Below are 22,924 nucleotides of genomic sequence, written 5' to 3'. Positions count from 1 at the left end.
CTCCCATCTTTGTATCGTCAGAAAACTTGGCTACGTTACACTCAGTCCCTTCTTCCAAGTCGTTAATACAGATTGTAAATAGTTGGGGTCCCAGCACTGATCCCTGTGGCACCCCACTAGTTACTGGTTGCCAACCAGAGAATGAACCATTTATCCCGACTCTCTGTTCTCTATTTGTTAGCCAATCCTCTATCCAAGCTAATATATTACCCCCAACCCGTGAACTTTTATCTTGTGCAATAACCTTTTATGTGGCGCCTTGTCAAATGCCTTCTGGAAGTCCAAATACACCACATCCACTGGTTCCCCTTTATCCACCCTCCATCAGGTCATCCTTCAACCTTCTCTTTTCTAGAGAAAAGAGCCCTGGCCTGTACCATCTTTCCTGATAGCTGTACCCTCTCAGTTCTGGTATCATCTATGACTAGTGGCACCCAAAACATAGATAATTGTCTTGGCTGATCTGCAAAACTAAATGAGGTCTGCTGATGATCCAGCCACTGGGGAATATGGAGACACACACATCCTAAACAACAACTTGCATTTATATACAGGTACTGTACAACATCTGAAATCCAGCTACCTCGGGACCGAGACCGTGCCGGTTTTCGGATTTTTCCAGATTTCAGACCTCGCTGTTGGCGCTCCTCGCCGCTCGCCGATCCTCCGCTCCTCGCCGTCCGCCGATCCTCCGCTCCTCGCCGTCCGCCGATCCTCCGCTCCTCGCCGTCCGCCGATCCTCCGCTCCTCGCCGTCCGCCAATTCCCTCCGCTCCTCGCCGTCCGCCAATTCCCTCCGCTCCTCGCCGTCCGCCGATCCTCCGCTCCTCGCCGCTCGCCGATCCTCCGCTCCTCGTTCCCTCCGCTCCTCGCCGTCCGCCAATTCCCTCCGCTCCTCGCCGTCCGCCAATTCCCTCCGCTCCTCGCCGTCCGCCGATCCTCCGCTCCTCGCCGTCCGCCAATTCCCTCCGCTCCTCGCCGTCCGCCAATTCCCTCCGCTCCTCGCCGCTCGCCGATCCTCCGCTCCTCGCCGTCCGCCAATTCCCTCCGCTCCTCGCCGTCCGCCAATTCCCTCCGCTCCTCGCCGTCCGCCGATTCCCTCCGCTCCTCGCCGTCCGCCAATTCCCTCCGCTCCTCGCCGCTCGCCGATCCTCCGCTCCTCGCCGTCCGCCAATTCCCTCCGCTCCTCGCCGTCCGCCGATCCTCCGCTCCTCGCCGTCCGCCAATTCCCTCCGCTCCTCGCCGCTCGCCGATCCTCCGCTCCTCGCCGTCCGCCAATTCCCTCCGCTCCTCGCCGCCCGCTGATCCTCCGCTCCTCGCCGTCCGCCAATTCCCTCTGCTCCTCGCCGTCCGCCAATTCCCTCCGCTCCTCGCCGCCCGCTGACCCTCCGCTCCTCGCCGCCCGCTGACCCTCTGCTCCTCGCCGTCCGCCAATTCCCTCCGCTCCTCGCCGCCCGCTGACCCTCCGCTCCTCGCCGCCCGCTGACCCTCCGCTCCTCGCCGCCCGCTGACCCTCCGCTCCTCGCCGCCCGCTGACCCTCCGCTCCTCGCCGCCCGCTGACCCTCCGCTCCTCGCCGCCCGCTGATCCTCCGCTCCTCGCCGTCCGCCAATTCCCTCCGCTCCTCGCCGTCCGCCAATTCCCTCCGCTCCTCGCCGTCTGCCAATTCCCTCCGCTCCTCGCCGTCCGCCAATTCCCTCCGCTCCTCGCCGCTCGCCAATTCCCTCCGCTCCTCGCCGTCTGCCAATTCCCTCCGCTCCTCGCCGTCCGCCAATTCCCTCCGCTCCTCGCCGTCCGCCAATTCCCTCTGCTCCTCGCCGCTCGCCAATTCCCTCCGCTCCTCGCCGTCCGCCAATTCCCTCTGCTCCTCGCCGCCCGCTGATCCTCCGCTCCTCGCCGCCCGCTGATCCTCCGCTCCTCGCCGCCCGCTGATCCTCCGCTCCTCGCCGTCTGCCAATTCCCTCCGCTCCTCGCCGTCCGCCAATTCCCTCCGCTCCTCGCCGTCCGCCAATTCCCTCTGCTCCTCGCCGCCCGCTGATCCTCCGCTCCTCGCCGTCCGCCAATTCCCTCTGCTCCTCGCCGCCCGCTGATCCTCCGCTCCTCGCCGTCCGCCAATTCCCTCTGCTCCTCGCCGTCCGCCAATTCCCTCCGCTCCTCGCCGTCCGCCAATTCCCTCCGCTCCTCGCCGCTCGCTGACCCTCCGCTCCTCGCCGCCCGCTGATCCTCCGCTCCTCGCCGTCCGCCAATTCCCTCTGCTCCTCGCCGTCCGCCAATTCCCTCCGCTCCTCGCCGTCCGCCAATTCCCTCCGCTCCTCGCCGCTCGCCGATCCTCCGCTCCTCGCAGTCCGCCGATCCTCCGCTCCTCGCCGCTCGCTGACCCTCCGCTCCTCGCCGCCCGCTGACCCTCCGCTCCTCGCCGCCCGCTGATCCTCCGCTCCTCGCCGTCTGCCAATTCCCTCCGCTCCTCGCCGCCCGCTGATCTATCGAATGTCGCCGCCCGCTGACCCTCCGCTCCTCGCCGCCCGCTGATCCTCCGCTCCTCGCCGTCCGCCAATTCCCTCCGCTCCTCGCCGCCCGCTGATCTATCGAATGTCGCCGCCCATCGATTACTGCAGAGTCTCACCACCTGCAGCCCCCCGGCACTGCGTTTTTTACTGGTTTTTTACTGGTTCCTCATTCCTCGCCGCCCGATGTCGCCACACTGGCCGCCTTAAAAATGTCCGGTTTTCGGACAATTTCAAATTTCGGACAGCCGGATTCGAGACTTTGTACCTGTAGCACCTTTAGCGTCATAAAACATCCCAAGATGTTTCACAGGAGTGATTATCAAACAAAATTTGATGCCAAGCCATGTAAAGAGATATTAGGACCAAGCTTGGTCAAAGAGATAGGTTTTAAGGAGCGTCTTAAAGGAGATGAGGCGGAGAGGTTTCAAGAGGGAATTCCAGAGCTTAGAGCCGTGGCAGCTGAAGACACGGCCGCCAATGGTGAGCGATTAAAATCGGGGATGCGCAAGAGGCCATAATTGAAGCAGTGCAGAAATCCTGGAGGATTGTAGGGCTGGAGGATGTTACAGAGATAGATGAAGCCATGGAGGAATTTGAAAACAAGGATGAGAATTTGAATATCGAAGTGTTGCCAGACTGATCAAAAATCTCCTCACAATGCTCTATTACAGAGTTCACAAGGACTTGGAGCTTCTTGTTGCTAAAAGAACATACTTTCCGTTGGCATTGAGTCATTCCCTATTACAAATTTTCACTCCACGGTTAGATTAACACATTTATACTGATTAAGTGGTTCATTAGTTGTTTTGAAATGCAGTAATAGATGGTTAGTGCATATCCATCATGATGAAGTGCCACTAACAAGAACAGTACAGGGCGGATTGTGACTGGGAGCAGATATCCAGTGGGAAACCCCTCCATCCAGTTAATTCCCCAACCAGCAGAGGTGGCAGGAGACCTCAGCCCGGCCTCATCAAAATGCTGCCGATCCATTTCCTTCCTGTCCCAACACGCCAGCTTCTATCTAAGTAACAAGGAGGGGGCTTGGGGAGGGTCTCGTGGAAGGGAAGCAAATCAGGATGGTGGCGTTAGGGGCAGGGGAGGCCACCACTTTCATTGGGCTCAATTTTCCCCAAAGCTGTTTTTTGGCAAACTTGAAGAGTTATGCACGTTTTTTGGGGCCCAACTACGGCAAAAAAAAATTATCCAACTTTCCCCGTTTGAATTGTTAATTTTGGCGATGCCTAGCCTGTCCTTTAGCTTTGGGGGGTGGAGCCTAAGATCTGCGCCAAAAAGATCATGTTGCCAGGGTAACCAGGGACACACTGCGGGCTGAGGCTGGAAAGTGAAACATACAACACATTCTGGCCAGCTCACAGCAACCTGCACAAGCACCTTGCACATTGCAGCTGCATTCCAGCATTCAATTATTAAAAGTGTTTATGCCAGAAGTCTATCCCCCCCCCCCCCCCCCCCGCCGCGTCCCCCATCCCCCTCCTGGTGTCCAGTGCCGCTCCTAACCCTGGCTGAAAGGCCTCCTTCCCCTTCCGGTGCCAGTTTCCACTGCTAGCCCTGGCCGAAGGGCTCCCCTCTCCCCTCTCTCCTTCCCCCCCCACTCCCCTCTCTCCTCTCCCCCCTCTCTCCTCTCCCCCCTCTCTCCTCTCCCCCCTCTCTCCTCTCCCCTCTCTCTCCTCTATGCCCTCTCTCCTCTCCCCCTCTTTCTCCCTCTCTGCTACTGCTATCTGGGCCGTGGAACTGCATTTGCTGCACCGATTTTCTTAACTGCCCAGAAGGTTTTTCCACAGCGGTCACATACGCCGTCCGAAGAAAAATTGGAGTAAATCGGAGCTGGCCAAACTTGCTTAAATGGCCAGAATTGGTGCAGGTGGCAGGTTATGCCCCCCAATGATGCAAAAAAAAACTAACCTAAAAAAAATCATCACTAACTGCGTTACACTGGCGCACAATCTTTGGGGAAAGTTGGATATTTTAATTTAGGCCAAAAAAAGTGACGCATGACAAAAAAACGGCGCAGATAACTGGGGAAAATCGAGCCCATAGTGTGCACGGAGAAGCACTCTTGTAGAATCATGCAGCATAGAAGCAGGCTATTCGGCCCATCGTGCCTGTGTCTGTTCTTAGTAAGTGTTATCCAATCAGTTCCAATTCCCTGCTGATTCCCTGCTTATTTTCCTGTTCAACTATTTGTCCAATTCCCTTTTGAAAGTTACTATTGAATCTGTTTCAGGCAGTGCATTCCAGATAATAACTGACTGCGTAAAAGAAATTCTCCTCGTGTCGCCTCTGGTTCTTTACCCAATACCTTAAATCTGTGTCCTCTGTTTTCCGACCCTCCTGCCATTGGAAACAGTTTATTTTTATTTATTCTAATTTTGAACCTCTCTATTAAATCTCCTAACCATCTCTGCTCTAAGGAGAATAAACCCCAGGTTCTCCAGTCTCTCCACATAACTCATGCCTAGTATAATTCTAGTAAATCTCCTCTGCACCTTCTCCAAGACCTTGACATCCTTCTTAAAGTGTGGTGCCCAGAACTTGAAACACAATACTCAAGCTAAGACCTAACTAATAATTTATAAAGGCTTACCATAACTCCTGCTCCTTCTAGCTCTAAAAAAGGAAAGTATTAAACTAAATCTGCAGGGGCCTCTTCCATCTGCATACCAGCAGCTGCCGAGCGGGGAAAGCTCAGACCCTGGTTAAAACTGCATTGGGGACCGCTTGACATAACAGGACCTCAATTTGCATAAATACACAAAGTTCCCACCTGCAAACTCCTGCAGTTTAATATCGGAAAGGGTCGGGATCTTAGAATGAATATATTGGCCTTGGAAGGAATGCAGCGCAGATTCACCAGAATGTTACCAGGGCTCCAAAGGTTAGATTAGGAGGAGAAATTACATAAACTAAGCTTGTATTCCCTGAAATAGAGGTTAAGGAATGATTTGATTGAGGTTTTTAGGATTTTGAAAGGAAAGGATAAATAGAAATTGAGCTAGCATCTATTGCTTTTTTGTTGGAGAGAGTTCCAAACTTCTAGCACCCTTTGCGTGAAGACGGTTTCTTAACTTCTCTCCTGAATGGCATGGCTCTGAGTTTAAGGTTATGTCCCCTTGTCCTAGATCTCTTTGTCTCTAATGGCAGTTGGTCATTATCCCATCATTCACACCCTATCTTGACTAATGTTTTTCTAACCCCTTTTGTCTCTCTAATCTCTCTTGTCTTCCAACCTATCACAGACCTTCCCTTTTGTTCTTTCCTCCCCTCCCCCTTTCAGTGCTTGTTAAGAATCTGTTCTTTCCGAACACTCTCCAGTTCTGACGAAGGGTCGTCGACCTAAAACATTAACTCTGCTTCCTCTCCACAGATGCTGCCTGACCTGCTGAGATTTCCAGCATTTTCTGTTTTTATTCCAGATTTCAGCATCCGCAGAATTTTACTTTTGTATATATATATATATTGTAAATAGAAACGTTGTGCACTGGCGGGGAATCTAGGACAAGGGGACATAACCTTAAAATCAGAGACAGGTCATTCAGGAGAGAAGTTAGGAAACACTTCTTCACTCAAAGGGTGGTAGAAGTGTGGAACTCTCTCTCAGAAAAAAGCAATAGATACTAGCTCAATTAATAATTTGAAATCTGCTATCGATAGGTTTTTGCTAGACATGGGTGTAAAAGGATATCGAACCAAGGCAAGTAGAAGGAGTTAGGATACTGATCCGCAATGATCTCATCGAAGACTGAGGGGCTGAATGGCCTCCTCCAGTTCCTATGTTGCAACAATTTGAGCGGGTATAGTTTTGTAAATGCCCAATCGCCCCATTTCTGTGCGGGACTCCTATGTTTTAAAATGGTGCATTTCCGTGAGTTTGTTGGTTAATCTCACGGAAAAAGGCACCTTACCAAAAATAAGGAATTTCTGTCACGATATTGCCACTGCTTAATTGCTGAAGAACAATTTTGAACAAAACAATATTATAGTCTTCAAATCACTGCACTACAAAGCTCCTAAAATAACTCATTGCCTCTTTTGAGTTATCTCTGTACCTCATGTACTAAACATGCTGCTTTCAGATGGGCTGGCTAGCATTTCTATTCAAGCGTATACTCTTCTTGTTAAAATGAGCTATTTTCTGCAACTAGCTCCGATCCAGATTATAATTTATTTCTGTTCTTTCAGACAATAAAGCCAATCGATTAGAGTATTTATAAAAAATCTGTAAAATGCAAAATACCAATAAATTTCATAAGAAATATTAAATTGACATTCCTAACAGAAAACATGAATCAATGCTAACTGGTTTTTTTTATTATGAAACATAACCTTCTGGTAATCCATTTTAATGCAGGTCAGCTTCTTAAAAAACTTTTCAACACAGTTTACGGATTTGCTTCTTAAAATGACGCAAATAAGATAGGAGGGTTCACTGAGGTCTGAAAATCTGATGATATCACAGTACGAGCAAGCAATCTTAGGTCCTCTTTAATGTCTGTCTACACTGAGTGGCGCAGGAAGACAAGCACAGGCTCACCAATAATGTTCATTACAGAAGTATGCTTTAGGAGTTAGAGAATGAATTTACCACTGAAATTTATAATCTGATTTCAAACTACATATTGGAGCAGATTTATTTTTGACTACTGATAACTGAACAAACTCCAGTTGTTCAGTAAAATAATAATAATTATTTTTTAAACAATCAAAGGAATAAACCAAAATTGTCAATTAAGCGCTGTATTATATTATGTATTATATATGTACAGTACGCCACAGGTTGAGTGGCCTTGTTCATCAGTGAGAAAATGAAAATATCTCCATTTCTAAGTATCTATTCTCCATTCTGATGAAGGAGTATACCTGAAATGTTCATCTATCTATTTTTCCTCTCTCATTTATGTTTTTTAATCTGCTGGCCCTTTCCTTTTTTACCTGCCATTATTTCAGATTTCCATGCTTTTCCTTTTAATACCTTTATTCTTAGTCAGGTACTGAACTTCAGTTAATTTTTTTTTAAATGCCACAAATTTGCAACTGGCATCATCAAAGCGGTGGCTCAGTTGGTAGTGCCCTCACCTCTGAGTCAAAAGGTTCCAGTCCCACTCGGGAGACTTGAGCAAAATTTCTGGGCTGACACTCCAGTGCATTACTGAGGGAACTGCTGTCTTTTGGATGAGACGTTAAACCGAGGCCCTGTCTGCTGTCTCTGGTGGACGTAAAAGATCCCTTGGGACTATTTCGAAGAAGAGCCAGGGCGTTATCCCTGGTGTCCTGGCCAATATTTATCCCTCAATCAACATCATTAAAACAGATTATCTGGTCATTATCACATTGCTGTTTGTGGGACCTTGCTGTGGGCAAATTGGCTGCTGCATTTCAAAAATTACAACAGTGACTACACTTCAAAAGTATTAAATTGCTTTGGGACGTCCTGAGGTTATGAAAGGCGTTATATAAATGCAAGTCTTCCTTTTAGAGAGGACAAAGTCACAATAAAACAAATTAATGTAAAATGGTGAAAGAATGAGTAATTAGTTCCAGATCTAAGGAAAATCAACTTCAAACTGCAAGTAAATGATTTGTATTTTCCAGTACCATAGAGATCACTTTGGGGTGCATGAGTCAAGGGCAAGATTTGGTGACTCCCAACCAAGTCACTAAACAAAAATTAGACGAAAGTCATCCCAAAAATATATAGCGCAACCTCCATTATTCTGTTTTTCATATCATAAAAAAGGATATAGAGACACTGGAGAAAGTGCAAAAAAGATTCACAAGGATGATGTCAGAACTGAGAAGTTATGACTATCAGCAAAGGGTGAGCAGGCTAGGGCTCTTTTCTCCAGAAAAGAGAAGGCTGAAAGGTGACCTGATGGAGATTTTTAAGATTTTGAAAGGGTTTGATAGAGTAGGCTGGGAGAAGATGTTTCTGCTTGTGGGGAGACCAAAAATACTGGTCAGAGATATAAGATAGTCACTATAAGATCCAATAAGGAATTCAGGGAAAACTTCTTTACCCAAAGAATGGTGAGAATGTGGAAGTCACAACCACAAGTTGAGGCAAAGAGTATAGATGCATTTAAAGGGAAGCTAGACAAGTAAATGAGGGAGAAAGGAATAGAAAGATAACATAACATAAGAACATAAGAAATAGGAACAGGAGTAGGCCATCTAGCCCCTCGAGCCTGCTCCGCCATTCAATAAGATCATGGCTGATCTGGCCGTGGACTCAGCTCCACTTACCCGCCCTCTCCCCGTAACCCTTAATTCCCTTATTGGTTAAAAATCTATCTATCTGTGACTTGAATACATTCAATGAGCTAGCCTCAATTGCTTCCTTGGGCAGAGAATTCCACAGATTCACAACCCTCTGGGAGAAGAAATTCCTTCTCAACTCGGTTTTAAATTGGCACCACCATATTTTGAGGCTGTGCCCCCTAGTTCTAGTCTCCCCGACCAGTGGAAACAACCTCTCCGCCTCTATCTTGTCCATCACTTTCATTATTTTAAATGTTTCTATAAGATCACCCCTCATCCTTCTGAACTCCAACGAGTAAAGACCCAGTCTACTCAATCTATCATCATAAGGTAACCCCCTCATCTCCGGAATCAGCCGAGTAAATCGTCTCTGTACCCCCTCCAAAGCCAGTATATCCTTCCTTAAGTAAGGTGACCAAAACTGCACACAGTACTCCAGGTGCGGCATTACCAATGCCCTATACAGTTGCAGCAGGACCTCCCTGCTTTTGTACTCCATCCCTCTCGCAATTAAGGCCAACATTCCATTCGCCTTCCTGATTACCTGCTGCACCTGCAAACTAACTTTTTGGGATTCATGCACAAGGACCCCCAGGTCCCTCTGCACCTCAGCATGTTGTAATTTGTCCCCATTCAAATAATATTCTCTTTTACTGTTTTTTTTCCCAAGGTGGATGACCTCACACTTTCCGACATTGTATTCCATCTGCCAAACCTTAGCCCATTCGCTTAACCTATCCAAATCTCTTTGCAGCCTCTCTGTGTCCTCTACACAACCCGCTTTCCCACTAATCTTTGTGTCATCAGCAAATTTTGTTACATTACACTCTGTCCCCTCTTCCAGGTCGTCTATGTATATTGGAAACAGTTGTGGTCCCAGCACCGATCCCTGTGGCACACCACCAACCACCGATTTCCAACCCGAAAAGGACCCATTTATCCCGACTCTCTGCTTTCTGTTCGCCAGCCAATTCTCTATCCATGCTAATACATTTCCTCTGACTCCGCGTACCTCTATCTTCTGCAGTAACCTTTTGTGTGGCACCTTATCGAATGCCTTTTGAAAATCTAAATACACCACATCCATTGGTACACCTCTATCCACCATGCTCGTTATATCCTCAAAGAATTCCAATAAATTAGTTAAACATGATTTCCCCTTCATGAATCCATGCTGCGTCTGCTTGATTGCACTATTCCTATCTAGATGTCCCGCTATTTCTTCCTTAATGATAGCTTCAAGCATTTTCCCCACGACAGATGTTAAACTAACTGGCCTATAGTTACCTGCCTTTTGTCTGCCCCCTTTTTTAAACAGAGGCGTTACATTAGCTGCTTTCCAATCCGCTGGTACCTCCCCAGAGTCCAGAGAATTTTGGTAGATTATAACGAATGCATCTGCTATAACTTCCGCCATCTCTTTTAATACCCTGGGATGCATTTCATCAGGACCAGGGGACTTGTCTACCTTGAGTCCCATTAGCCTGTCCAGCACTACCCCCCTAGTTATAGTGATTGTCTCAAGGTCCTCCCTTCCCACATTTCTATGACCAGCAATTTTTGGCATGGTTTTTCTGTCTTCTACTGTGAAGACCGAAGCAAAATAATTGTTTAAAGTCTCAGCCATTTCCACATTTCCCATTATTAAATCCCCCTTCTCATCTTCTAAGAGACCAACATTTACTTTAGTCACTCTTTTCCGTTTTATATATCTGCAAAAGCTTTTACTATCCGTTTTTATGTTTTGCGCAAGTTTACCTTCGTAATCTATCTTTCCTTTCTTTATTGCTTTTTTAGTCATTCTTTGCTGTTGTTTAAAATTTTCCCAATCTTCTAGTTTCCCACTAACCTTGGCCACCTTATACGCATTGGTCTTTCATTTGATACTCTCCTTTATTTCCTTGATTATCCACGGCTGGTTATCCCTTCTCTTACCACCCTTCTTTTTCACTGGAATATATTTTTGTTGCGCACTATGAAAGAGCTCCTTAAAAGTCCTCCACTGTTCCTCAATTGTACCACCGTTTAGTCTGTGTTTCCAGTCTATTTTAGCCAACTCTGCCCTCATCCCACTGTAGTCCCCTTTGTTTAAGCATAGTACGCTCGTTTCTGACACAACTTCCTCACCCTCAATCTGTATTACAAATTCAACCATACTGTGATCACTCATTCCGAGAGGATCTTTTACTAGGAGATTGTTTATTTTTCCTGTCTCATTACACAGGACCAGATCTAAGATAGCTTGCTCCCTTGTAGGTTCTGTAACATACTGTTCTAAGAAACAATCCCGTATGCATTCTATGAATTCCTCCTCCAGGCTACCCCGTGCGATTTGATTTGACCAATCGATATGTAGGTTAAAATCCCCCATGACTACTGCCGTTCCTTTTTCAAATGCCTCCATTATTCCCTTGATTATTGCCCGCCCCACCGTGAAGTTATTATTTGGGGGCCTATAAACTACGCCCACCAGTGACTTTTTCCCCTTACTATCTCTAATCTCCACCCACAATGATTCAACATTTTGTTCATTAGAGCCAATATCGTCTCTCACAACTGCCCTGATATCATCCTTTATTAACAGAGCTACCCCACCTCCTTTCCCTTCTTGTCTATCTTTCCGAATCGTCGCTTTCCTTAACTCTATGGAAGGTTTTTCTGCAGATGCCGCATTTTTTTGGCGCACTTGAAGAGTTACGCCCTATTTTGGGGGGCCTAAATACGCCCAAAAAAAATATTCTAAGTTTCCACGTTGGATTTCTTCAGTTTGGTGTGGCGTAACTCGACCTTTAGTTCTAGGGGTGGAGCCTTGATCTGCACCAAAAAGATCAGGCTGCCATGGTAACCTGGGACACAATGCGAGCTGAGCCAGCTCCCAACACATTAAAAGAATTGAAAAACACATAGCAGCAACTAACGAATACAATATAATTGGGATTACGGAGACATGGCTCCAGGGTGACCAAGGCTGGGAACTCAACATCCAGGGGTATTCAACATTCAGGAAAGATAGACACAAAGGAAAAGGAGGTGGGGTAGCGTTGCTGGTTAAAGAGCAAATTAACACAATAGTAAGGAAGGACATTAGCTTGGATGATGTGGAATCTGTATGGCGAGAGCTGCGGAATACCAAAGGGCAGAAAACGGTCGTGGGAATTGTGTACTGACCACCAAACAGGAGTAGTGAGGTTGGGGACAGCATCAAACAAGAAATTAGGGATGCGTGCAATAAAGGTACAGCAGTTATCATGGGCGACTTTAATCTACATATTGATTGGGCTAACCAAACTGGTAGCAATACGGTGGAGGAGGATTTCCTGGAGTGTATTAGGGATGGTTTTCTAGACCAATATGTCGAGGAATCAACTAGAGGGCTGGCCATCCTAGACTGGGTGATGTGTAATGAGAAAGGACTAATTAGCAATCTTGTTGTGCGAGGCCCCTTGGGGAAGAGTGACCATAATATGGTAGAATTCTTTATTAAGATGGAGAGTGACACAGTTAATTCAGAGACTAGGGTACTGAACTTAAGGAAAGGTAACTTCGATGGTATGAGATGTGAATTGGCTAGGATAGATTGGCGAATGGTACTTAAAGGGTTGATGGTGGATAGGCAATGGCAAACATTTAAAGATCATATGGATGAACTTCAACAATTGTACATCCCTGCCTGGAGTAAAAATAAAACGGGGACGGTGGCTCACCCGTGGCTAACAAGGGAAATTAGGGATAGTGTTAAATCCAAGGAAGAGGCATATAAATTGACCAGAAAAAGCAGCAAACCTGAGGACTGGGAGAAATTTAGAATTCAGCAGAGGAGGACAAAGGGTTTAATTAGATGGGGGGAAATAGAATATGAGAAGAAGCTTGCTAGGAACATAAAAACTGACTGTAAAAGCTTCTATAGATGTGTGAAGAGAAAAAGATTAGTGAAGACAAACGTAGGTCCCTTGCAGTCAGATTCAGGTGAATTTATAGTGGGGAACAAAGAAAGGGCAGACCAATTGAACAAATACTTTGGTTCGGTCTTCACGAAGGAAGATACATATAACCTTCCGGAAATACTAGAGGACCGAGGGTCTAGCGAGAAGGAGGAGCGGAAGGAAATCCTTATTAGTCAGGAAATTATGTTAGGGAAATTGATGGGATTGAAGGCTGATAAATCCCCAGGGCCTGATAGTCTGCATCCCAGAGTACTTAAGGAAATGGCCCTAGAAATAATGGATTCATTGGTGATCATTTTCCAACAGTCTATCGACTCTGAATCAGTTCTTATGGACTGGAGAGTAGCTAATGCAACACCACTTTTTTAAAGAGAGAGAGAAAACGGGGAATTATAGACCGGTTAGCCTGACATCAGTAGTGGGAAAAATGTTGGAATCAATTATTAAATATGAAATAGCAGAGCATTTGGAAAGCAGTGACAGGATCAGTCCAAGTCAGCATGGATTTATGAAAGGGAAATCATGCTTGACAAATCTCGAATTTTTTTGAGGATGTAACAAGTAGAGTGGACAAGGGAGAACCAGTGGATGTGATGTAATTGGACTTTCAAAAGGCTTTTTACAAGGACCCACACAAGAGATTAGTGTGCAAAATTAAAGCACATGGTATTGGGGGTAATGTATTGACGTGGATAGAAAACTGGTTGGCAGACAGGAAGCAGAGAGTAGGGATAAACGGGTCTTTCTCAGAATGGCAGGCAGTGACTAGTGGGGTGCCGCAGGGCTCAGTGCTGGGACCCCAGCTATTTACAATATACATCAATGATTTAGATGAAGGAATTGAGTATAATATCTCCAAGTTTGCAGACAACACTAAGCTGGGTGGCAGTGTGAGCTGTGAGGGGGATGCTCAGAGGCTGCAGGGTGACTTGGACAGGTTAGGTGAGTGGGCAAATGCATGCCAGTATAATGTGGATAAATGTGAGGTTATCCACTTTGGTGGCAAAAACATGAAGGCAGAATATTATCTGAATGGCGGCAGATTAGGAAAAGGCGAGATGCAACGAGACTTGGGTGTCATGGTACATCAGTCATTGAAAGTTGACATGCAGGTATAGCAAGCGGTGAAGAAGGTAAATGGCATGTTGGTCTTCTAAGCTAGGGGATTTGAGTATAGGGGCAGGGAGGTCTTGCTGCAGCTGTACAGGGCCTTGGTGAGGCCTCACCTGAAGGATGTTCTTGCTATTGAGGGAGTGCAGCGAAGGTTCACCAGACTGATTCCCGGGATTGCGGGACTGACGTATGAGGAGAGACTGGATCGACTGTGCCTGTATTCACTGGAGTTTAGAAGAATGAGAGGGCACCTCATAGAAACTTATAAAATTCTGACGGGACTGGACAGGTTAAATGCACGAAGTATGTTCCCAATGTTGGGAACCTGGGGTCACAGTCTAAGGATAAGGGGTAAGCCATTTCGGTCCGAGATGAGGAGAAATTTCTTCATTCAGAGAGTTGTTACTCTCTGGAATTCTCTACCGCAGAGAGTTGTTGATGCCAGTTCATTAGGTATATTCAAGAGGGAGTTAGATATGGCCCTGACGGGTAAAGGGATCAAGGGGTATGAAGAGAAAGCAGGAAAGGGGTACTGAGGTGAATGATCAGCCATGATCTTATTGAATGGTGGTGCAGGCTCGAAGGGCTGAATGGCCTACTCCTGCACCTATTTTCTATGTTTCTATGTTTCTATGTTTACCTCCAACCCCACCCGAAGGGCTTGCCAGTCCGATCCCATTCTCGGTCCCCATTCTCCCGGTCCGGTCTCATTGTCGGTCCCCGGATTCATTCATTCACTGTCTCTCTCTCTTTCTGTTTGTGTGTGAACCGGGGACCAAGAACAGGACCGGGCCGGGAGAATGGGGACCGAGAATGGGACCGGGCAGCCTTTGGATGGGGTTGGAGGTAAGTTGCTGCTGTGTTTTTCAATTCTTTTAGTGTGTCCGGGCATCTGCTGCGCCGCTTTCCTTAACTCTATGGAAGGTTTTTCTGCAGAGGCCGCATACGCTGGCCTAAGCACAACTGGAGTAACTCTCAGCTGGCCAAACTTCCCTAAATGGCCAGAATTGGCATAGGTGGCTGGTTATGCCCCCTTTGGTTGAAAAAAAAACTGGCCTAAAAAAAATCGTCACTGACTGAGTTACATTGGTGCAAATTGATTGGGGAAACTGGGGATTTTCAACTTACGCCAAAAAGAGCAGCCTGCTCCAAAAAAAAGCACAAATCACTGGGGAAAATTGAGCCCAAAGTAGGGTGGGAGGAGGCTCACATGGAGCATAAACACCACCATGGAGCAGTTGGGCCGAATGGCCTGTTTCTGTGATGAAAATTCTATGTAGTCCACAACAGTGAAGGGACATCCTTCCCTCATCACAACACTGGATAAAAGTACAGAAATACTCTTAGTGCTGGAATGAAGGCAAATAGAATATAAATAAGATAAATGGAGTTGTATCTTACTTACTTGCAATATTAACTTACATGTTAATAACAGGTGCAGTGTGGTACTTTCTCACAAGGTTATGCCTTGCAAAAAATTTCAGAGGATAATCAGAAAGATGAATGCTTAGAGAGCACTGATACTAATAGAGATGCCAAAATAGTATTTATGAATCAAAATGTTCATTATATAAAACATTTTTTTCCTTCTGCCATCATTGCAATACTATATTAATAACCTCATTAAAAAATATTCTTTGCAAACTTTCTGTACTGCCACAGATGCCAAATTAAACATCATCTATCTTCACCTGACAGTTAAGATGGGCTAACCAAAAGGTAAAAGTTTTGCCATCATTTTCCCATGTTGGAACATGTATACTGATGTAAGAACATACGTAAGAACATAAGAAATAGGAGCAGGAGTAGGCCATACGGCTCCTCGAGTCTGCTTCGCCATTTAATACGATCATGGCTGATCCGATCATGGACTCAAGTCCACTTCCCTGCCCGCTCCCCATAACCCCTTATTCCCAACTGGACCTGAGTCCATGATCGGATCAACCATGATCATATTAAATGGTGGAGCAGGCTCGAGGGACCGTATGGCCTACTCCTGCTCCTATTTCTTATGTTCTTATGTATGTTCTTATATCAGTATACATGTTCCAACATATCTGCAGAGAAAGATAGTACTCAGGCAAATCAAAATATGTGTGTGTAAACCATTGTTTAATAGCAGTTACTGTCTCTTTTGTTTGAAAGCAGAACACTAATTCCCCATTTAGCCTGTCAACTAGACATGCAATATTAATTCCAGCCATCTGGTTCTTAATCTGGTTCCTGGTTCACTCTCTGGGATTATTGTGGTTACAGGGCCATATGAATACATTATAATTATTCACACACACCACAGACATTAGAAGGACTACACAATCCAGATAGCAAGAAGTTAGGAGCAGGCAAGCATGGTAGTGTCAAGAGAGGGGAATACCTATGTGTCAGCCTTGGTGGGTAACACTCTTGCCTCTGCAGCAGAAGATTGTGGATTCATGCCCCACACCAGAAACTTGAGAAGATAATCTTGGCTGACACTTTATTACAGCATTGAGGGAGTGTCAGAGGTGCTTTCAGATGAGACATTAAACCAGACCCCCATCTGCCCTCTGAGATGGACATGAAAGATCCCATGCCATTATTTGTGAAGCGAAGTTCTCCTGGTGTTGTGGCCAAGATTTATCCTTCAGCCACCATCACCCACTGTCCACTTTGGCTCAATTGGTAGCATCCTCACCTTTGAAGCAGAAAGTTGTGAGTTCAAGTCTCGCTCCAGAGACTTGAGCATAAAATCTTGACTGACTCTCCAGTGCAGTATTAAGGGAGTGCAAAGACTTTCTTTTTTACTAAAGCAGATTCATTGCTGTTTGTGGGACCTTGCATTGTGTAAATTGGTTGCTATATTTCCCTACATTATGACAGTGACCACACTTCATTGTCTGTGTAGCGCTTTGGGACGCTGTGACATGCACTATATGGGCCCAAATTTCCCCAGCCGCCTAGAGCGACGTAGTTAGCCATGGTACGCCAACTCTGTGGGGCAAAAGACGCGCCGAAAATTTACCTCCTACTTTGGCCACTCCTTCTTCATTCTGTTCCTGTGGTGTGGCGCTGCAGGACCTGCGGGGGGGCGGAGCTTCGGCCGCGCTTGCTCAGCGCAGCTGGCAGGAGGCGGGACTTGGGCCCAGTGTCTCCTCGAGTGCCGGCAGGGGACGTTTCAGCATGCGCAATGCGCATTTCCGTTTCAGCATGCGCAATGCGCATTTCAGCATGTGCGCACTGGAGCAGGAAGCTTGGCAATCGGCCAATTAAAGGGACAGCGTCCTCAGTGCCTCAGCAACATTGGTAATGGACCATATATAAAGGTAAGGTGTGAATGGTGATTTTTGAGTGGCTGAGGGAGTGGAAAGGTGTGCTGCATAGGTGGAAGAAAGGTGATAACTGTTATTTTTCAAGATTACCTGAGTGTAAGTCCAATACACCAATGACGCAAGAGCGTGCAACAAGAACAAACAATTTCCTCCATGAGGAAGTGGAGAAACTAGTCACTGTCATTGAGGACAAATTGCTGGAGCTGGATATCAGTAAGAGTGGTCCCACAAAAGTTCCACCCAAAGAAATAAGAAGACGATGGAACCTGGTTGCAGAAGAATACTCCGCAGGGGTGACTACCGCAAGATCTGGAAGCCAGTGAAAAAAGAAAAGGCAGGACGTTGGTCAAGTAGTGAGTGTAATTAATATCTTCATCTTTAAATGGAATTGCAATTGTAAATTGACCATCTGTATATGTCCCACCCATCAGGAGCACACCATGTGTGAAAAGTCATATTTTCATCTTTGCAGGAGAAATTGGCCCACAACAAAAGGGAAAGACTTAGAATAGGAGGAGGGCCGCCAAATCTGCACCAACTATCACCCCTGGAACAGCGGGTTGCTGCCCTGATGAGTCGCACCGGCAGAAAAAGAAACAGCTCTGTACATGCTGGACCCACACGCAAGGGTGAGGGTGAGTCATTAAAATGCATCGTCGCCCTTCAAATCAACCTGTTGACTGGCCAGCTACGCGTGAGACAACTCATGCCACCCATCCTGCCCCCTCCTGTGCTGATAACCATTTGACTGTTCTGTTGTATTTTGCAGAAGACGACGACAATCCTGAACATCCTGAAGATCCACAGAAGATCCAGATGCGTGCGCTCCAGACCAAGGCGGGTGTGGAGGGCAGGGCGGGGGGGGGGGAGGGGTCCATGAAAATGAGTTCACGGGAGAATTCTGATAGTGATATGGATTCGTCCATAGTACAGGGCATCGCACTGCCAGAAACCTCTATGAGCTCCGCGGCAACATTCCATGGTTTCACACCTTCCGAGGTCGCGGGTCCCAGTGACGGTGGTGAAATGCATGTTGGAACACCCAGTGTCCCACCGTCCCAGCCTATGCCTCACACTGGAGGGGTGCCACAAGGCAGACCCACGGCGAGGGGAAGGAGAAGCCGACCAGTCTCTCCTGAGATGCAGCCTTCATCAGATGTTAATCAGGTTATGTCATTGGGTGAGGAGACCAATGCCCTTACAAGATCACTCGTGGCGACCGTCAGTGGGGTGCATGATCAGGTGGCGACACTGTCGGGAGAAATATCAGCACTGAGACGAGAAGTGAGGGCAGGCATTTCAGAGGGTGTGCAAACAATGGCAGATGCCATGAGGGAGCTAGCTTCTGCAATAAGGGCACAAAGGCCAGATACTCAAATGCCACTCCCACTTCAATCCACGCACCAGCCACTGGTGAGACCCAAGCCGAGCCCCCAATCCCCCTCACCACCATTACCGACCCTATGAGGAAGTGCACTTTCCCCGAGATGTGGGTGAGAGATGGGTGCAGCCTTTCTTTGCAGTTGTTGTTGTTGTTGTTGTGGAAGTGCTTTGTAAACTTTCCAATAAAAGAGTTTTTGCATTATCACCACACATGTTCCATTATTACCACACATTTAGGAACAACTGTAAAAAAAAAATCCCTCACCCCTACAATCATGTGTGTCTGCCGCCCCTAGCCTTGGGGGTAGGGCTAGCCGGTGCGTTCTGCAGTCAGCAAGGTAGGACTGCTCTATTTTCAGTAGCTGATTTATCTTTCATTTACTTTTGATGATGTCGTGAAGATGTTGTGCTGAAGTTGTTTTGATGTTATGCTGATGCTGTGAAGGTGTTTAGTGCTTTAGAATCCTCTAACTCACCTGCCCCCCACCACCACCCCCCCCCCCCCACCCCGCTCCATCTCTGGCTACCTATGCTGATTTCTTAAATGTAGGTAATGTTTTTCTGTGCCTCAAAAGTGGCCACATACACTGCCTAAGTTAGTTTGGAGTAACTTTTAACTGGCCAAATTTGCTTCTATGGCCAAAAGAGGCGTAAATGGCTGGTCACGCCCCCTTTTGGAGAAAAAAAACGAAACTTAAAAAAAACCTAACTGACTTACACTGGAGCAAGTTAAATGGGGAAATTTGCGATTTTTAAGTTACTCCAAAAAAAGCTACTTACTCCAAAAAAAGCGGGGCAACTCCTGGGGAAATTTGAGCCCTATATTCTTTGTTCTTGTCATTAAAACTCACTTATTGATAACATAATCTGTCCAAATCCTATTAAAATAGTACACAATAACACACACCCAAAGCAGTTTGTACAATTTGGAGTAACTTCATGGGATGCAAACTCACTCAACCTGCCAACTTCCTGGTTTATATCTGTCAGCTACTCACTTGTTAAACTGAGGTATCATAAAGCAGAGATTATAATCCAGATTTATGTTGTTACCATTTTTAACTGGTATTGTTTTATCAACAGATATGCTCATTACTGCTGTCTTTTTATAAAGGGACAAAACAAATATGCTTTAGAAGTTTTATACTTCAAAATGGGAATTGGATAAATACTTGAAGGAGAAAACATTGCAGGGATATGGGGAAAGAGCAGGGCAATGGGACTAACTGGATTGTTGTTCGAAATTGCTCGATGCAGAGGTGATGGGCCGAACGGCCTCCTCCTGTGCTGTACTATTCTATGATTCCACAATACTGAATGCCCATCAGTACAATTATCTTTAGAGATAAGTTATTGTGAAAGTGGAGATGGCAGATGCTCTGGCTATATGTTTGAACAGGTGGTTAACTATGAATTGCATCATTGAGTGACAGACAACAGGTCATTACTAGTGATCCTGCACTAGTGTAAATCAGCACCACTGTCAGTAAGGGATAGTGTGTGGTGTAAAGGAACATCAGCAGAGGCTTATATTCCATATGAAGAGCAAACATTTCACCCCATAGTGCAGATCAATGAACATGAGAGTTATTTCTGGAAGATTACAAACAAAACTGTTTTTTTTAAATATTTTTGGTTTAATTTAGGTTGCTGTTACACCATAGTTGGCATGAAGTCAGTTTGGTGACTTCATGCCTGAATTATACGACAGATTCTGTTTGATTCTAAGTGGTTTCAGCAACACATTGACACAGATTGTGTTGTTTAACTTGCCTATTAGTGTATCCTGTGAATAAGAAACATATGCTGGCATATCTGTTGCAGCTATAATATAAAATAACATATTTTTTAAAGATTCAAAGCGCAATTAGCATTCAAAGTACACAGCTCAAAACCGACCCCCAAAAAACACTAGTTAAGCCCCAAACACAGACCAGAAATTAAGTTACGCAACATAATTCTGGCACATGAGCTTCTTCAGAAATAATTCTGGTCAAATCTACATGTACAAGGTTTCTTTTTAAGTCGTTTTGACCCACACAGCCCTCAAGGACAATAGTGAGGATCAATGTAAACTGCTGCTGCATGCTGTTTTAGCCTTGTTTACCCTCTATATGAAAAGTTAATATGCATTCCTCCGCCTCCTCCCCTCCATCCCATGGCATGATGAATAAACTAAAAGTTTGGTAATGCATACTGAAATACATCCATTTATTTATGAATGAATATATTTATTTAAAACGTCTGGGTCTTTTTTTTCCACACACAGGCCAAAGAACTAAGCCCTCAATCTGAAAGTAATTACTGGGGTACTGTGCCATAAATAAACCCGATTTAAAGCCTTATATAATAATTGGCAATCAAAACAAAAGATCAGAATGGGCCAAGTTTCGAAGTTAGAATGCAGTGTACAAAATCTAAGTTGTGTTTATGTTGAACATTATAGTTTCCCTATCAGTATTGGATTATTCCAGCAGTTACAGCTTTAACCCGCCCAGAAAAATGTAATGTACTTAACTGGGAGTGTGTGTGAGTGGGGAGGGGGGGTTGGGAGCTGTGTTGCTTGCAAATCTTAAAAACAGACACCAAAAAAATCAATGCAATCAACATACTGATACGAATTAATTAACGCAAACACATGTCAACATACAACTTTTTTTGCACATATATAGTCTTCAATACAAATACAATGGTCCTGAGGGTGAATCAGAGCAGATTGCTTACTCCTCTAACCCCCACCCCCCATCATCACAAATGAAATGGAAAGTGTTTTTTTAACTGCAAAGTTTAGAAAAGACCATACTGTTTTTTTTTGCAATCTCCCATCCCACCAAGTGCTGGGATGTCTTATACAGATGTTGCTACCGCGCACCCTGTGTGTGTGAAACCCCTGGAGCAGCGGCAACAAAGCAGCTCGAGCTCCGGGCCGCGTTCCATTCTCTCTGTATGTCCATTTGCAGCAGCGACCGTCTGCAAACGGGAAGAGCAGTGTCCAAGGACATACACACACTGTTCCCCTCAAAGCGACAACAGCAATCTTGGAGCAAATGTTTTAAAAAAACACTACACCCCAGAAGGGAAAAGAACCGATGCACGTAGCTGAATCCAGTCTCCTCTCTCTTTGCCCTTCTCTGTCTCTCTCTCACACATACAAACATAAAGCTCTCTTCGTTTATTTGTTTGCAATATCTGCCTCATTGTACTTACAGTGCACTTCGTCAAGGAATTTCCTCTCAGTCACAACCGCTTGTGCAAATCACTCCCTGTGCAACGAAAAAACAATCCACTCCACTAAATATGCAACTGTCTCTAGAGAAACGAAACCTCTTTACGATTTATGTTAAATATACATATAAGTCCTCGCCAACCAATCACCCAGCTCCGTGCATTGTAATAAAAATTGCAACTTGTGCGTATTATTCTGGCTATGCTTGTGTGTGCGTGTGTGTCTGTGTATGTGCATCATTTTCAAAGACGTAAGCAGTTTACGTTACACTTTATATATGTATCTATCATCATTTATAATATCACTTACATGTGATCGTATTGAAAATACTAGACGCCGCTTTCTGCAGCCACCGCCAACTTACCGAGGCGCCTTGTATTGCGAGCAAATATACAGACATGCAGGGAAAAAACGTCTTGGGTTCCGTTGACTTGAATTAACTTTGTAGATTGTTTTCGTGCACTTCTGTTGGTATTAGATGCTACCAAAAATATAAACAGCGGTTGCACAGTATATGCCTGGGGGGGGGGGGGGGGGGGGAAGGTTACAAGTTAGCGATTATTGTACAACGTACCCCCTGTTGTTTAATTTCTTGCATTACATTAGTGACGTACGCCGCAACCAGGCAGGAGAGTAATGAAGTGACATGGGGATGTGAGTCAAGCAAGTTGTTCAATGCAGTCCCGCCCCTCCACTGCACTGATCGGGAACTATCAACATTAACAATGTAGGGAAAGCACTGCACAGTTCTTAATGAGACTTCTTTTCTCTAACTGGCCCTTGGCGTGATGCCAATGCAACCAAACCCCAAGGTCTGGTTAACTAATCGCTGGAAATATCAATCCTTTGATTTAATAATATTGTCGAGGTTGCACTTTTTGCTTAGTTCTGAAAAAAGAAGCCAGTGGACTGTAATGTAATTTTTTTTAAGTGCATGTCTTAAAATGAATCCCTTGCATTACCACTGGCAGCAGGGTGTAATTACAGCGTGACGTGTTTACATAAGCAATTTCTATCATAAATTGAACAAAGACACTACCTGAAAGGGTGATGGAAGCTGATTCAATAGTAACTTTCAAAAGGGAACCGGATACATACTTGAACAAGAAATATTTTTAGGGCTATGGGAAAAGAGCGGGTGAGTGGGACTAATTGGATAGCTCTTT

General features: G+C 45.8%; 1 protein-coding gene across 10 annotated transcripts in view; it reads right to left on the bottom strand.

Moving 5' to 3' along the window:
* Positions 1–22,271, bottom strand: part of znf516 (zinc finger protein 516) — a 309,840-nt gene extending 287,569 nt beyond the window's left edge. For 7 of the 10 annotated variants that reach the window (XR_011594882.1, XM_070888589.1, XM_070888587.1 and 4 more), the window contains exons 1-2: positions 22,123–22,271; positions 21,740–21,795 (exon numbers count right to left, since the gene is read on the bottom strand). The gene's annotated coding sequence lies outside the window, so the exon portion shown is untranslated. The other 3 variants (XM_070888591.1, XM_070888588.1, XM_070888594.1) reach the window with 2 other exon arrangements.
* Between the last annotated feature and the right edge of the window lie 653 nt (positions 22,272–22,924).

This window comes from Pristiophorus japonicus, chromosome 1, assembly GCF_044704955.1.
Source record: "Pristiophorus japonicus isolate sPriJap1 chromosome 1, sPriJap1.hap1, whole genome shotgun sequence".
Classification (NCBI taxonomy): domain Eukaryota; kingdom Metazoa; phylum Chordata; class Chondrichthyes; family Pristiophoridae; genus Pristiophorus; species Pristiophorus japonicus.
This window is presented reverse-complemented; position numbering and strand designations above follow the sequence as displayed.